At 39.6% G+C, this 16207-nt stretch overlaps 1 protein-coding gene across 1 annotated transcript in view; it reads left to right on the top strand.

Annotated features, from left to right (window-relative positions):
* Window positions 1–1033: 1033 nt before the first annotated feature.
* RAB11FIP4 (RAB11 family interacting protein 4) overlaps window positions 1034–16207 on the top strand; it is a 135485-nt gene continuing 120311 nt past the window's right edge. Inside the window, exons 1-2 of the mRNA XM_063293591.1 lie at window positions 1034–1111; window positions 14073–14161. The gene's annotated coding sequence lies outside the window, so the exon portion shown is untranslated. The remainder of the gene's footprint in view (window positions 1112–14072; window positions 14162–16207) is intronic.

Raw genomic sequence — 16207 nt, 5'->3', positions numbered from 1 at the left:
CGAATTCATGCAGACTCCTGGCAGTATGTATCAACTGATAGCCTGATAGGCTGGAGGTTATAACTCCAAATTTCAGGCAGTGCTGTGTGTGAAACTTTCCTTTGGCAAGTTAAAGGCTTTTCACAATTCTAGCGGATTTCTGCAAGCTCAGCAGCTAACATTTTTATCTGACTGCTTCCAAATGCCTTCTATTTTATATTCTAGTTTTATGATGATATTGTATTTTGAACTAGTGGGAAAACCATCCAGAGTGATGCTTCAGCATGAGAACAGTATGCTAGAGAAAGTACAGCTTATGTTTTTTAAATAATATTTGTTAGTCTGAAAAGATGCCCCTGAACTAACTTGGCTCTCTTTCTACAATGTTAAGGTAGCATAGTATTCTCTTCGGATACTCAAAAGACCTGATTCTGGTCACTGGGAGTCAGGCAGCAAATTAATTTATCATAATCAACAACATCATCATAATCATCACTGGCTATTCCATAAGGTTTTTTTGGCACGGTGGGGGGCACTTGTGTCATAAAATAGATTTGAACGTCTGGAGCAGCTTTTCTCAACTTTTTGACCCTGGAGGAACCCTTGAAATATTTTTCAGGCCTTGAGGAACCCCTGCACAATCAGGCCTAAATATAGGCCAGAAGTTGCAAAATTACTATATTCGTTTCATGTGCAGGCCTGTATATACGCATTAACAGCATTCTTAAACTAACAATAAAGAATGAAACTGACCTCTTTAATATAAGTTGCCTGAATTTGAAATTTTTCAAATAAATCGTGATCTCCCAGGGAACCCCTAGTGACCTCTTGTGGAATCCTAGGGGTCCACAGAACCCTGGCTGAGAAACCCTGGTCTGGAGAGATGGAATAGAGATAGGTAAAGCCAATTTGTGCATTACTTTCCTCCTCCTAATTTAAATTTCTTACTTTTGGGGAAAAAGCAAGTACTGCATTTTCCACCAGTCATCCTGGAAAAAAAGATGTGGCCCATGCTCTAACGTGTGTTTCATTTTTTTTCCAAAGGTAGAAAAATTTGCGAAATATTTGGATCCAAATGATCTGGGAAAGATCAGCTTCAAAGATTTCTGTCATGGGGTATTTGCCATCAAAGGTAGGCATTATTTTTATAATCATTCTTTGGAATTCATGTTTATCATGAATTGTGGTTGTATTGAGCATGGGAGGTGGCAAAAAGAATTATATTAAGAAATTGGAAAAGGGATATTATTCCAGTTGTCTAGGAATGGTTGTCAGAAATGTGAGATCTATCTGTTTTGGAAAAGGCAATATTTTCTACCAATCAAAGGATGCAGCAATATGTGTTATTATGGCAGAGATTCTGTGATATCATACAATAATGTGTTGTTTATAGTATAGTAGTGAATTCATTGGTAAACCAGTGACTATTGATAAATATAAATTATAAGACAGATATTTTTCTTTTCCTTCTTAGTTTTATATTTTTAGTTTGCATTTTTAAATTTTTTAAAATATTAACTATTGTTTTGTTAGGAAAAATGAGATATAAAAAATGACATATTAAAAAAATCATTCTTGCTGTTATTTTTTATTATCATTCGATTCAAAACATCTTCCATGGATCCTTTAATGGTCTCCTTTCCAAGCACCAGTCAGGTTCATGGCTTCTCTGAGCTTTATGCATAAATGCTTTCCAGATTGGGCCAAATATTCATTGATCTCCTAGAATATACGTTGGGTGTGTATCATTTGTGTTCTTAGATAGAATCAAAGGCACAATCTGATTCAATTAATCCAGACATTGTACAATTAAAATTATATGTAGAGTTATGCATGGTGATTCCTTTCTCTCCATCAGGTCTATCTCAGCCTGGCCTGCCCATCCTCCTCAGATGGGAGGAAAAAGTCTGAAATAAAGTGCCTGTTGCATATCTGTAAGATCCCTCTGTGAGTTGAAACCCAAAGGCTGTAGGAAGCCTACATGTGAAGAACAGGCTTCCTGCTTCAGACCTTTCCTCTGACACAGGGAAAGTGACAGGATGAGGTCCCATCTCCAACTCCCCCCCTTACATGAGCAACTGAACACTGGGATATAAACTCAAGCATGGTTTCTCCCACTGGGGAAAATAGATAGTTGCACTATTACTGCTGTCAGATTAAGGAAAAGAATGCTAAGGCTCTGCAGGGCAGCTAAAGGTCAAGATGTAAGCTGACAATCACATTATTCTTTAGTTACTTCTTAATGCTTACCTCCTGCCTATCCCTTGGGAGATCAAGGTGGTGTACATGGGGGTCTCCCTTCATATTATCCTTACAACAATCCTGTCAGGTAAATTGGACTGAGAAAAAATCTGATGCCATGAATTCTTTGATCCAGAGGGAACCTGAATCTGGATTTCTCTACTCCCAGCCTAACACCACTACGCTACATTGACTATTATAATCCAGTTGCTACTGGAGAGAAACCTTCTGCTCTCTGCATGATGCCAAAACGGTCTGTTACAGTTTGCATAGCACTAATTCAGCTTCGGAAATAAATCTATGCTGCACCCTTTGTACTGTACCTAGAGAAAAATATTTTCTCCTACTTGCAAAGTGACTTGGCAAGTTAGTGTACACAATCAGTGGAGCCTGAAAGTCAGCACCGAGAGTTCAGAGTGAAACTTGGCACCCTTAAACACAACTCTGCCCTAATGTTTTTGTTGTTATTTGTTTGGCTGGTTTTGTTTTGTTAGGGACATGAGTAAGCAGTAATCCCACAAGGGGCAGGAGGCTGTTGCATGTGTACTATTCAATCTTTTAGTACAGGAATTAGGATAAACATTCTTGCTACATCTGATGAATACATCTGATTGCTAAAACAAGATGTATATGCCAAGAGATGGAAAGTAAATGAAAACTCTACAGTAATCCTTTTTTTTTTTGGTATGGAATCAAATGCTCATCAATATTATACATAAATCTGATATAAAGTCTGATGCTGAAGACCTTGAAGGAGGGCTGAATAAAAAAGGTGAAAGGTCCCTTGTGCAAGCACTGAGTCATGTCTGACCCTTTGGGGGGATGCCGCTTTTGTGACATTTTCTTGGCAGACTAGAGCGGGGTGGTTTGCCATTGTCTTCCCCAGTCATCACCTTCCCCAGCAAGCAAGCTGGGTCCTCATTTTACCAACCTTGGAAGGATGGAAGGCTGAGTCGACCTGAGCTGGCTACCTGAGAATCCAGCTTCTGCTGGGATCAGTTAAGCCTACAACTTCATTATTCTGCCAGGCATCCTTTTGCATGTTTGCTGTTAGTATAACTCCACACACTGGAGTTATGCATTCTGTAGCATAATTATTTTCCCTCTGCTCTATGCAGCTTTCACATCCACTTTCCTGGCATCCACTTTCCATGCATTCAGTTGGGATATTAATCTTTCTTCTACTACTTTTCATCTTATTCACAATTCTGTTTCTTCAGTATTCATTTTTTCCTAAGACCCACTGTTGTCACAACCAAATAATTGTCTGTTCCATGCTCAGAACCTTTCAACACCCTTGTATGTTTCACTGATTGTCCCAATATTTCATCATAAACAATCAGATCAATCATACTTTTTGATTAATTCCTGTAATACATACAAATAGACTTACGTATTCTTAAGCCACATATCTGAAATAAACCAGCCTTTTTCTAAGCAGATACTCAACAACTTCTGAGCACGTTCTGATTGATTCTTGGGCCTCAGAAGGGCCCAGTTGCTCTTTCTGTACCTGTACATCTTGTTCCCACTGATCCATTCATGACACTTAACTGAATAGTTTTTTTCCCCTTGGATTACATTTGTTGAGAATGTTGCACATTTTCCCTGCAAACTCATCCTTGATTCTTCTATTGTATCACTATTTACTGGACCGTAACAGGCAACTAGTGCCAACCTATGAATTTCAATTTTCATAAAGCACCCACAAGGATGTATCTGACATCAGTTTATACTTTATGACATACATTTTAGCTGTTTCATTCATAATTCAACCTACTTCTTCAGTTCTGCACAGGTATTCATCAACTCCATTTCACAAGATCAGACTATCTTCATTCAAATTATATCCCTGCCTTTCACAAATACACAATATATCTATTTTCCTTTCTTTCACATAATTTATCAGTTCATGTCTTAAGCACTTCATCCTTTGACATTCCAAGTCAGAGTCTTCTGTATGCCGTGGTCATCAGCAGATAGGTCCATAAATGCTAAACTCTGTATCCCATCATAGTTTTGTAATAAGAGAAAGAAAGAGTTACTACTCTTAGTGGTACCCAAACCACATGCTGCATTCCTTGGTAAGGAGTCAGGTTTGGCCCATTTTGGCCAGGATGCAGCAAGTGCAGCCACAGCCAGCTTAACCCAAGCTTGCTTATGCTTTTCTATGGAAATGAGGCTCGGCAGTCTAGAGATAAAAGTCCAAGCCAAGACACTGCTGCACTTGTATGCCACCAATCAAGAGATAATGCAGTCTCCTAACATACTCTTGGGCTACTCTGAAGAATTTATCTGACTAGTAACTCATCTCCCAATTTCACTGTCACCATCCCCTTGGATTTCTTAGACAAGTGTAAAACACAAAACCATCCTCCCTCTAGTGGCCATATTTATCCTCTCTCCTCTTCTGCTATGAAGGGAAAGGGTAGAAAAAATCTTTCTGTTCTGATAGGATTTTTTAAATTACAAATTTGCATAATTTCCTGATTGGAAAATGTAGTTTGCAAATGTTAGCCCCTCCCCCTCTCTTTTGAAACTCCCTCACTATAATCTAAGGCTTAGAAAGTCATATGAATGAATCTTCATTCACTATAGCTTCCGATTCCCCAATTGGATAAAATCCAGTATTTTAGTTTGAGTGAATTTCTTTCCTTCCTATGACTGCATAACCACATATGCCAAGAATCATTCTCACATTGTAGGGAAGCAAGTCCAGGTGTGCAATCAGGTGTGATCCTGGCAGGAAGGTATAGCCAGTCCTGCCTCTCTGGTGTGACAAACTTAGCTACCTCTCATGCTAGGTTTTGTTTATATATAATCATTTCTTAACTGCTAATCATCTTGTGATGAGTATTCAAACATGGTGTATTTAATTGATGTCCCACCCTTCCCTTCAAGAAGTTGGCATGTATGCCTTTCCTCAACAAAATCTAATAGACACATATGTAGCAATAGAAACATAAAAGCGACTTAGTGTAATGGCGACTTAAGTCTTGCCCTCATGGAATGATTGTGATCGGTCTTTTCATTACTTGGATAGAAAGGCAGTTCAAAGGGTGACAATGAACACAGTTCTGGAATCCAGGATTCCAAGTCCAGCATTATAATTCTTTTCTGGCACTGGAATATTATCTTTTTAGTTACACTCCAAGCTCAATACATCCAAAGATCTTCGCTGATACATTTTAAGTATATAATTCATTATCTCGATAAAATAGTTAAGAGCAGAGACATCACACTGACAACAAAGGTCCGCATAGTTAAAGCAATGGTGTTCCCTGTAGTAACATATGGCTGCGAGAGCTGGACCATAAGGAAGGCTGAGAGAAGGAAGATCGATGCTTTTGAGCTGTGGTGTTGGAGGAAAATTCTGAGAGTGCCTTGGACTGCCAGAAGATCAAACCAGTCCATCCTCCAGGAAATAAAGCCAGACTGCTCACTTGAGGGAATGATATTAAAGGCAAAACTGAAATATTTTGGCCACATAATGAGAAGACAGGACACCCTGGAGAAGATGCTGATGCTAGGGAGAGCGGAAGGCAAAAGGAAGAGGGGCCGACCAAGGGCAAGATGGATGGATGATATTCTAGAGGTGATGGACTCGTCCCTGGGGGAGCTGGGGGTGTTGACCGACAGGAAGCTCTGGCATGGGCTAGTCCATGAAGTCACGGAGAGTCGGAAGCGACTAAATGAATAAACAACAACAACAATTCATTATCACATCAACATTTTTAATCCTTATTTCTCTTCTATGAATCAGATTAACAATATTGGTGGGGCAGGGGATAGTTCCTTGGTTTACTGGAATGAATATAATCACTTGTGGATTATATTCCACTTGGTTAGTGAAAGCTGCCAGGGAGGTGATGGGAGGTTGGGTGTGGCTGGCGATTATAGTAATACTTCCTTGGGTTGCAAGGGGAATGCCCCTTGCTTGGTGGTGTGCCTTCTCCTGAAGAAGCCATCACTCAACCTAGCTATCTTAGATGATTATTGCCTAATCGCCAACATTCCACCTGGACCTGGAGGGTTGGTGGCCTCCTCATTGGCACTGGCTGTGCAAATGAACAACAGCTCTGTGGGTCATACTGAAAGGGGATTTAAACAATGCTACTGCCAGTCTCCATTGCTGGAAGCAACCTTGGCCTCTGCCACTGTGTTCCCTGTTTCTGAGTCCTATTATTCTCTTGACCTCAGTTCATTTCTGACTCCAACTCTGACTCACCCCTCAGCATTCCAAGACTGTGCTACACTCTTTGACCTCAGACCACTTGACCTTGCTCACATCTCTTCTTTGGTTCTCCACAAAGATGATGTGCAAATGCACACCCCACACTCTCCTTCCTAGAAACTCCATTCCTGTTTCTTTGCCTCACACTCTTGGCCCTGCCTCCACATGTACCCCCATATACTCTTCTTTTTGTTTCCTTGCTGTTAACCTTTGACCCAAGCACACTTGCAGCATGTGCTGGACTCCAGTCCTCAGAAAAGCTTGCACACAGACACGTGCACTGCACTTGCACTCTGCCTGCCATGTGCTTTGGAGTTCAGCTTCGTTCCTGAAGCCAGACCACAAAAAAAAATTTTGTTTTACTCTGGTTGTGATATTGTAGAATTTCTAAGCTGCTCAGAGTCAGTCTGATTGGAGCAGCATACAAGCACAATCAATCAATCAATCAGTCAGCGTACTAAGCCAAAATGAGACAACCATAGGATAAGCTCAAATCCTACGTGTCAAAGTCCACTCAAACTTATTGCATCTTCAGCATAAGAAGACTAATACCTAATCCTTCTTAAAAATTCTCTGAAGTGTCTAACAAATGTGAACAATAATTTTTGATGAATTAATATCATCTTAAGATCATAAGAGACACAGTTAATATCATTTAAAACAAAAGACCATTGGACTGTTTAAAAAAAGATATTCCAACTTGTTATTCCAAACTTCTTTCAAATAACCAATGCATATCTTAGTAACGTTCTTCAGCTATCTATAGAATTAAATTGTAGATTTAGACTCTTCCAAAACATTTTCCAAAACCACAAGCAATTTGGTGATTTAAGAAAGTGCATCAAGTTCAAACTGAGAAATCAAAAGATGTTTTAACTGAATACATTGCCATTCAGCAGTTTTCAAGAATCCAAATTCTTCTTGCATTGTACCGAATGTTTTAAAGGAATGATTAACAATACGTTGCTCTAGCATATTGATACCATTTTCTGCCCAGGAGCTCCAAAAAAAAGGCATTTACTTACAATTTTTAAGTCAGATTTAATCTAGAATGTCAATTTTTCACACTTTTGTCTTCACACCTGCTAAACCTGTTTTGCAGTCTGAAAGACAACTGCCTTTCAGCTAAAAGAAGAAACAAGCCTTTGCCAAGATTTTGAAAGGGTCAAGTAATAACTTTCTACATGTGCTATGTATATAGTGTAGGGTTTCCCTACATTCTTTAAATTAGCACCTTGGGTAACACAAACATTTGAATATGCACAGACTAGAATATGAAAAGTTTACAAGAAATTAAATACTAATTTATCAAAGGAACACCTCAACAATTCATATCTAGGTCGTGGCATTAATCTACCAGGCAACATATTTGACCCTCTATATCCTTCACTTTCAACCATCCCCTTGAACTTACTTATCCTTCAGTATGCTGTGACAGCATTCCTTTATGAGCTTTCCTATCAATCAGTCCTCCATCTACTCATTCTCTCTTCTGCTACAGTCAGAGGTCCAAACTATATGCAGCAGGGCAGATATGGGTGTGTGCTTCATTCATTCACTGTGCTTGAAACAGTTTTCTCCTTGCTGATGGCAGAAGTGAATCAGGTCTGGTATTTTTCATGTAGAGAACAGGCTCTGCTTTCCCTGCTTTATGTGCCCAGAATGTACCTTTGGATAAGCTATTCATAGCTGTTCAAGCTCATTTGATTTGGCCTGTAGGTGAATACCTGAAAACAACAGGTATGAAATTGCCTGAAGACATAGAACAAAGGATGCTGGCAAATGTTAGATCACCTGCAGGCAAAAAGCAAATTCATTATGAAATTGGCAGCCATCTGTTCTCACACCTTTGATCTCCCAGGTCAAAGTTTTATTACACAATTAAACATTCCACCGAATCCTTTTAATTGAATGATAGTTTTTTTTTCAGCGGTGCTAGTTAACGTTTATTATTAGAAAATTTACAATACAAGCAAACACAGGAAAACCTGAAAGAAATAAAAGTTGGAATACATGTGGTTGCTTGCTGTTCAACAGAGTGAAATGGAGTGCTTGCCATTCAAAAGAGTGAGATTGAAACCATCATCCGTCTTCTCAGTGATGTGACTCCGAAAAGCAGTCTAGGCCAGAAATTTGTCACTAGGTTTCTGCTTTTCCTTTTAAAAAGACTATATTGTGTCCTCATGAACGCACCGGTGCACATCTGAAGAAAAAAAAATCTGCTCTGGAACTTCTTCATGCAAGCCTCCCCCCTGCCCAGAAGCCACAAAATCCTCCTCCTCCTCCTTTCTGCTTCTTCCAAGCTAGACACAAGTAGTAATGTGTATTTATACATTTTACAATACGGTCAGGTAGACTAAAGAGTAAAAAAAAAATCATTTCTTGCCCAATAGTGATGCATTAATTTCATACAATGGCATTTTCTAGGCTGCCAGCCAAGCATATGTCTGCATTAGGAAAACAGATGTATCTATGTCTGGGACTAGCCTGGGTCAATGCCGTCTTTCATTTGCATTGTGCTCTCTGCATGGACCTAGCAAGATGTCTGTGAAATAGAAGGAGCTGAAGATGTGATGGTCATGGATAAAGAACAGCTTACCCTGCTCAGCAGATACAACTTGACATAATTGATTCATATAGCTCAATAAAACCTCCATTTTTGGAAGAGACCCGCCAATGAGTACTTGCTATTGTCTTTATTTCTGGCATATGGACTTCCTATGTGCATATAGATGATCACTTTAGGAAACAACCTGCTAAAACAAAATAATGTTTGGTCTGATCCAGATTATTTCTTCAGATTCATCTAAAAACTAAGCCACTTCCAGGATAGAAGATTGCTGGAGAATGTGCACCACTCTGATCTTCCAAGAAGGGTAAGATGTAATTCATGAACAGCTACAGAAAGAAGAGTGCTAGGTCAAGGAAACCAACTATAAAACAAAACAAACAAACAAACAAAACAAAACAAAAGACACAGGCATTTGCCATTCTATCACAGATTTCCTAACCTGCTGCATTCCAGAGAGGTTGGATGGATTAATTCTGATAATTTCCAACCAGTACAGTCAAAGAACCATGCTGAATGGGGATCATGGGCATTCAACCTGTCTAGAGGGTACCAGGCTGGAGAAGACTCACGTAGGAGATGCCAATGTTGAGAGACATATAACTCACTTTCCTTCATTGGAGTGGGATGGATGGAAATTAGAGCTTCATAAGTCTTTGGACAATGGAATTGCTTATTATGGCCACAAGGTTACTTTAATATATTATGCAAAGAAGAGTTTGATGGATGGCTGGGATTATTCTGAAAAAAAAAGATGAAAGGTCCCCTGTGCAAGCACTGAGTCATCTCTGACCCTTTGGGAGGATGCCGCTTTCGCGACTTTTTCTTGGCAGACTATAGCAGGGTAGTTTGCCATTGCCTTCCCCGTTGTCACCTTCCCCAGGAAGTTGGTTACTCATTTTACCGACCTCGGAAGGATGGAAGGCTGAGTCGACCTGAGCTGGCTACCCGAGAATCCAGCTTCCGCTGGGATCAAACTCAAGTCATAGGAAGAGTTTTGGTTGCAGTACTGCCACCTACCACTCTATGCCACACGAGGCTCTGGAATTATTCTAGCAGTGATGAATTATAGCAATGGATGCCCTCCATTTATTCTGTTTACATACATTATTTGATGCTATGTACTTGTTCGTTTTTCCTTTTTCTGATAACTCCTATTAATAAACGTGCCTCCTTTCCCTCACCCTCTCTTGCAGGGAGCTTGGCAGCTTATACAGAGCTCATTTATGCTCTAAAGACTCTCCTGAGATACAATGGCAGGAGACAGCTGTGTGACTAATGAGCTTTTGTTGTTAACATCTAAAGGGTATAAACAGAAAAATAAATTACCTCCTGCCACAGGAGCATGGGAAATCCACTGTAAAGAAAAAAAAAAGGGTAGGGGAACCATCTTTCAATTTATAATGATAATTTCTATGCAACACAAGGAGCCTTTGCTTGTAGAGCTAATTTAATACTTGCCAGATTATACCCATGGAAGCTTTTCCCTAATAGGGTCTTATGCAACGTTTCCAATATTTTACCCAGTTTGGAGTTCATCAATCTTTGTTTGTCAAAGGGACTTTCTTTGCTAGCACTTGTCACGGTATAAACATGGACTGGCAACATGTTTTTCCATCGGGTCCACATGATGTTGCTTTAGTCTCATTCCCAGCCCATGAGTGAGATAGACTTAAATCATCCTTCCCTGTGCTGGCATTAAAGTAGTTTTTCCTCCTGATCCTTACTGCATCCAATGGCAGCCCCCAGGCATATAAAACTAGTAAAACTTTGCCACCCTCTATGTCAGAGGTGAAGTTAGGTGACCAGTGGCAAGTGGGATTGATGTGATGCTTATTGGCCATTTCAGTGTGATATGGGCACACAGCCTTTCCTCCAATCAGCCTTGTTTACTGCATTTCCGCTGCTGTCGGTGTGGACACGGGTGTGAAATGCAAAGGAAACTACTTATCTGGGCTTGAAGCAGCATAACAGTGAAGTATTGGGATACCCGTCCCCCCCCTGCCCCCACATTGCTTCCCAAATACAAGATGGAGGAATCTGAAAGTTGGCATGTGTTACTTGTTACCTGTATAAAGAATGGAAAAGAATGGTACCAATTTATGGCAGTTGAGTGGTTAGGGTTAGGCTATAGTGAAAGCTCAAGAGAAAGAGAGGCTTCTTTAAATTGGCACTGGCAAGTCTAGCGAACATGCCCATATGCTCTCCAGAGCACCATTTCTGTTTTGAATCTGAATAATTGCCCATCACTACTCCAGTGTTATTGTTCTGTGAAAACTCCCTTCATTTATCAGTCTTTTAATCTGTTTTTTCCTAGTGTGCTTTGCTGTAATTCCCCCTAAATTGCTACTCTTCTTGCTCTTTCTGAAGGGAGTAATGGTCATTATATACTTTTCCTGACATCTCTATTCTGATGTTTTTTAAAAAATCCTTAGCTACTTTGCAAGTGGGAATAACAGGGCATGGGGTTATAAAGGAATATATATGCTGTTGCTGGGGGTGTGGGGGGAATAGATTTAAAAACGTTGCAGTGTAATGGCAGTTTTGTTCCTGCACCTTCCCCATTTCATCAGTTCTCCTGGAGAAAGAATTTCATATTTTACACAACAGGAATGTTACTCACTGATTTTAAAATAACCTGCCCTCTTCATGCCCTTTCTACTGCTCAGTGTGAAAACGTAATTATTTTTCTTTGTGAGGGTCCTGGGAATTAGGCAACTATATTTAACTTAAATTCTTGAAACTGAGACATAGCCACTGGTTTTTTAAAAAAGAAAAAAAAAAGGAAAAGGCTGAGTTTAATTCTAATATGCTTGTTCTCAGGTAAACCAAGAAACAGCCAAAATCGGTAGGTATCCCATAGAAGTGCTTTGCTTCATGTTACTGTTGGGGATTTTATATGTATTAGAAAAAAGTGAGACTTGTAAAACATTAAAGAGTAATTTAACAACAATATAGGGCTGTTTCTATGATAGGCTAAGCTGGGGCGGGGGGAGGCATGTTAGTGTGTGATAGGGACTCTAGCATGAGATTAATTGATCCTAAACAGAGTTAAACCCCCTCCCTCCCTTCATCCATGTTGTGGTGTTATCTAATCTTCCTGTGAGATGAGATGAAGTCCTAGAGATGCCCCATAAAAATAGGATCTCTCTAGGCACTCTGTCTTTGTGTCTCCTTTGGTTTTCAACTCACCCAGCCACAAGGGCTGTAGGAGGGTAAAATGAAAAGATATCAGTAGAAGGGGAGACCTTCCCCCAAACCTACCTGCTACAATAACCACTATGGGAAAATTCTTTCATTCCCTTTTGCCCCTTCATCTTTTCTCTCTGTGTCAGCTTCTACTCCCTCCATCAGCTGCATCTTCAGAATCCTTGTTAGTGGTATTTACTCCACTACTGCACCAAATGTGTTCATTTTTTTTTTTTTTTGGAAAAAAATTCTTAGGCATTCCAAGATTGATTTTCTTTCAGAATTGATCTCTTTTTGTGGAGCTGCTTAATTCTACTTCCATTTTTTAATATATCATGGGCTGGAGCCAGACTGTAATCCTAGAGAAGCTGAAACTATTATCTTCAGAGAGATGTATACAGAATATTGTTGGAAATATGAATGACTCAGTAAAAGAAAGTAGGAATGAGATTTAATATAAGGAAGAAACAGAATGGAAGCATTTATGTATAAGCCAAACAGTACTTTGTGATACACCCTGAAGGGAATTTACAAAATAAAATATTACATTCATCTTACTGGGCCCTTGCAGGTTATGCAAAACTATATGCAATGTGTGTTACGGCTGCTGAAGTTTGGGCAGTTGAAAAAATTCTTTTGCCCACAGTTAGTGTGTACATTCCCAGATTAAGAAGTATTAATTAGATATTGTCCAAGGAATTTGAAACATTGGATATTAGACCCAATTAAAACCCTTCATAAGTCGGTTTGAAGCAATAAGGGGAACATACTTATCTATTAGTTATGACAAGTATATCATCATCAAAGTATGGTTCTTTTAAAAACTGGTCAGTGGAGGAGACTCTGAAATATGATGTTCATGAATGAGATCAATGACTATAAATGTAGATAGGAAGAGCAACTTCGCAGAGAAAGTGGATTTTAATCAATATTGAAATTGATATTGACCAAACCATCTAGTCCAGGATTTCTCCACCAGAATTCCGTGCAGCCCTAGGGTTCCTCAAGAGGTCACTAGGGGTTCCCTGGGAGATCAAGATTTATTTTAAAAATTATTTCAAATTCGGTCAACTTCACATTAGAGAGGTAAGTTTCATTCTTTATTTTTAGTTGAAGAACACTGTTAATGCATATATACAGGCCTACATGTGAAACGAATATAATATTTGTGTAACTTCTGGCCTATATCTGAGCCTGAATGTGCAGGGGTTCCCCGCGGCCGGAAAAACATTTCAAGGGTTCTTCCAGGATCAAAAGGTTGAGAAAGGCTGATCTAGTCTATTATTGAGGGAAGCTCTTCCACCTTTCCTTCTGCTGTGTGAAGGGCAGAGGCTATAAACACAGGAAAGGGTCTTCCTTTTATTGGAACCCAGAATATGTAACTACTTGCCTCATGAGACTTGGTTATTTCATAGTTCAGAGATCAATTCAGTTCTTTTAGATGCCTATTTTATAAGATTGCTTTATGTTTTTCCTTTCTTACTTCTTTTAAAAACTTTATTGTTTTCTGTTTTATCATTATATGACCTTGTTGTCAATTGCACTGAAGGTTTCTCTTGGAATAGAAAATGTAGAATAAACACGCATTTATTTATAAACCACAAAGTGGGAATCTTATGTGTGAAGTGCTTATCTTCTTCCATCTATTACACCTCCATGAAATAAGCCACTCATTTGTATGCTACGGCTTCTTTAAGGCTGCACCAAATCAAGCATTGGCTTAGCAGGGGGCTCAGTACAAAGCAACACACATGATAATACTATCCATGATTTGTGTCTGTTGTTCTTCAAAGTGTTGTCTGTCTAACTTATTCTAATGAGGAGATTCTGAAAACCTGTCCCATCCCCTTATTTCTTTAGGCTGTGAAGAGTTACTGAAAGATGCTTTGTCTGTCGAAAGTCTCGGGCTTCGGCACTATGAGACGGAATATGTGGATTACTACTATCAGGTAAAAAAAAACCTGACTTCTTATATAAAGCCAAACCTCCTTCTGGAATTCTAGATCATTCAAATATTCTGGTAATTTTTCTCCCATACTTTTGCTACTTTCATTCACGTTATCAAATTGCAGTTTGGTGAATATGGAATTCATAACACTAAGACAAAGTCACCGCAAGACTCAATTGTTTGGAACTTGGGCAGCATTTCAAAGGCCATGATTATTTGCATTTTCCAGGCTCTGAGGTTCATTCTATGAACCAGAACTATGAAGGCACAGACCAAGGCATGGCTGGGGAAACATCTTGAACAACTGAATTTACACAGCTGAACATTCTTTGTTGTTGGGTTAGCCCTTTTAAAAATGTTAATGAATGTTCTGACTGAGTGATTTGTTAGGTTTGAAAGAAAGGCTTTTGCTCTTTTGGCTGCAACACAAATGATTGATATGGAAAACTTATTTGAAAGTTTGCAGTTTAAAAACTAGAGCAAAGCTGAGTGCGCTTTTTTTTTTTGACAACTAGAGATTCATAGAGCCAACTGGAACGCCCTTAAAGTGTAAGGATTCTTTTGACTGTTGTTACATAGTCTTAAACTGGCATGCTTTTTTTTTCCTTGGGTGTTGAAAAAGAGCCTTCTTCAGTAAGGATTAATTTTAAAAATCTGTACTCATTTTCTTTGGGCATAATATGCCAAGAGACAATGAACTATTTCCAGTGAACTCTATTTTTGCCAGGGGCCTATTTTCTAGATTCTCCTGCATTTCATCTCCAATGAAACTGTGACTCACTTGCCCCATTCTGCTTTTTGCGAACCTTGTGCTCCTCTGTCTAGGGTTACGTTACGCAGCACCGAGTTCTCTTGACTAGGACGTTGGCTTGTCAACTGGGTCCAGAGTTGGAAGCTAAGCTGCCCCCCTATCAAAACAGCAGTACTATGCACGCCGCTGTCACAGGGCCTTTCCCCACTGCTGAGCTGAAGTGCTATTCCTCCCACCCTTGAGAGCTCCTACAACCATATCATTACGTTCTAACCATAACATGGCATAGGGCCTGGTTATTTGAAGAACCACCTCTCTCTGATAGCTTCCCAGTAAGTGCATCCAAGTAAGATTGGGAGGAGTAGGTATGCTCCAGGTCCCTTTGATCATTAAACAGGGTCACCTATCTGGACCTAGGAAGCACACCTTCTGTCACAGCCCCTGCCCTTTGGAATTCTGCTGGTCTCCCCGGCCTTGGGGTAGGGTGGGTACAGAGCGCCTGCTGGTTGCTTATTTGGGATATTGTATGTTTTTCTCTGGATGTACTGTACATGGTTATTTTTTCTTTACTGTATGGTCTTACTTTTTAAAATATAACCTGCTCAGAATTCCCTGGAGTTGGGTGGTCTCTCAATTTAATTAATTAAATACATAAATAAAATTGTTGTCCCCATTGCTGACTGGTGGGATGCTGGCTAGGGAATTCTGGGAGTTGAAGACCATACATCTTAAAGTTGCTAAGGTTGAGAAACACTGATTTAGTGTAACTGTACTGTACATTGGTGGACTAAGGATGATTTAAGGGGGCCCCACCTGTGGCCTGAGACAAGATGAAGGCAATTTCATGGGGATATGACTGAAAAAAGTGATCGCTAGCACATGTTTCAGATACAGTTGTGGTTACCGGCTACCTAAACGTCATCAGGTAAAGGCCAGCGTGGCCAAAATTTGCATGTGGTAATCTAAATCTCTAGATAAAAATTACATTGCCTTTTTAAAGGGAGAATACATTTCTTGTCTTTGCTGTTAGGGCTTTTCCTGGGCAATGGCTATAAGCAGGGTTGGCAAAGGCTGTGCAATGTTTTTTTTCCATCTCTGCGTAACTGGATTCTGGCAGTTACAGATATGTTAAGCAATGTTCTTTTTATATATTATTTTAAAATATTTGTGTGGTGTTAAGTAATTAAAACTTTTGGTTTAAAATGATTAAGTTAAGTGCACTTCACCTTCCCATGCTCATAGCTCAGGTCTCTTCTCGTAAAATTCACCCCTCTCCAAATAAAAGAGCAATGATGT

Source organism: Candoia aspera, chromosome 2, assembly GCF_035149785.1.
Source record: "Candoia aspera isolate rCanAsp1 chromosome 2, rCanAsp1.hap2, whole genome shotgun sequence".
Classification (NCBI taxonomy): Eukaryota; Metazoa; Chordata; class Lepidosauria; order Squamata; family Boidae; genus Candoia; species Candoia aspera.
Note: the sequence above shows the minus strand (reverse complement) of the source record. Positions and strands in the feature narration are given on the sequence as shown.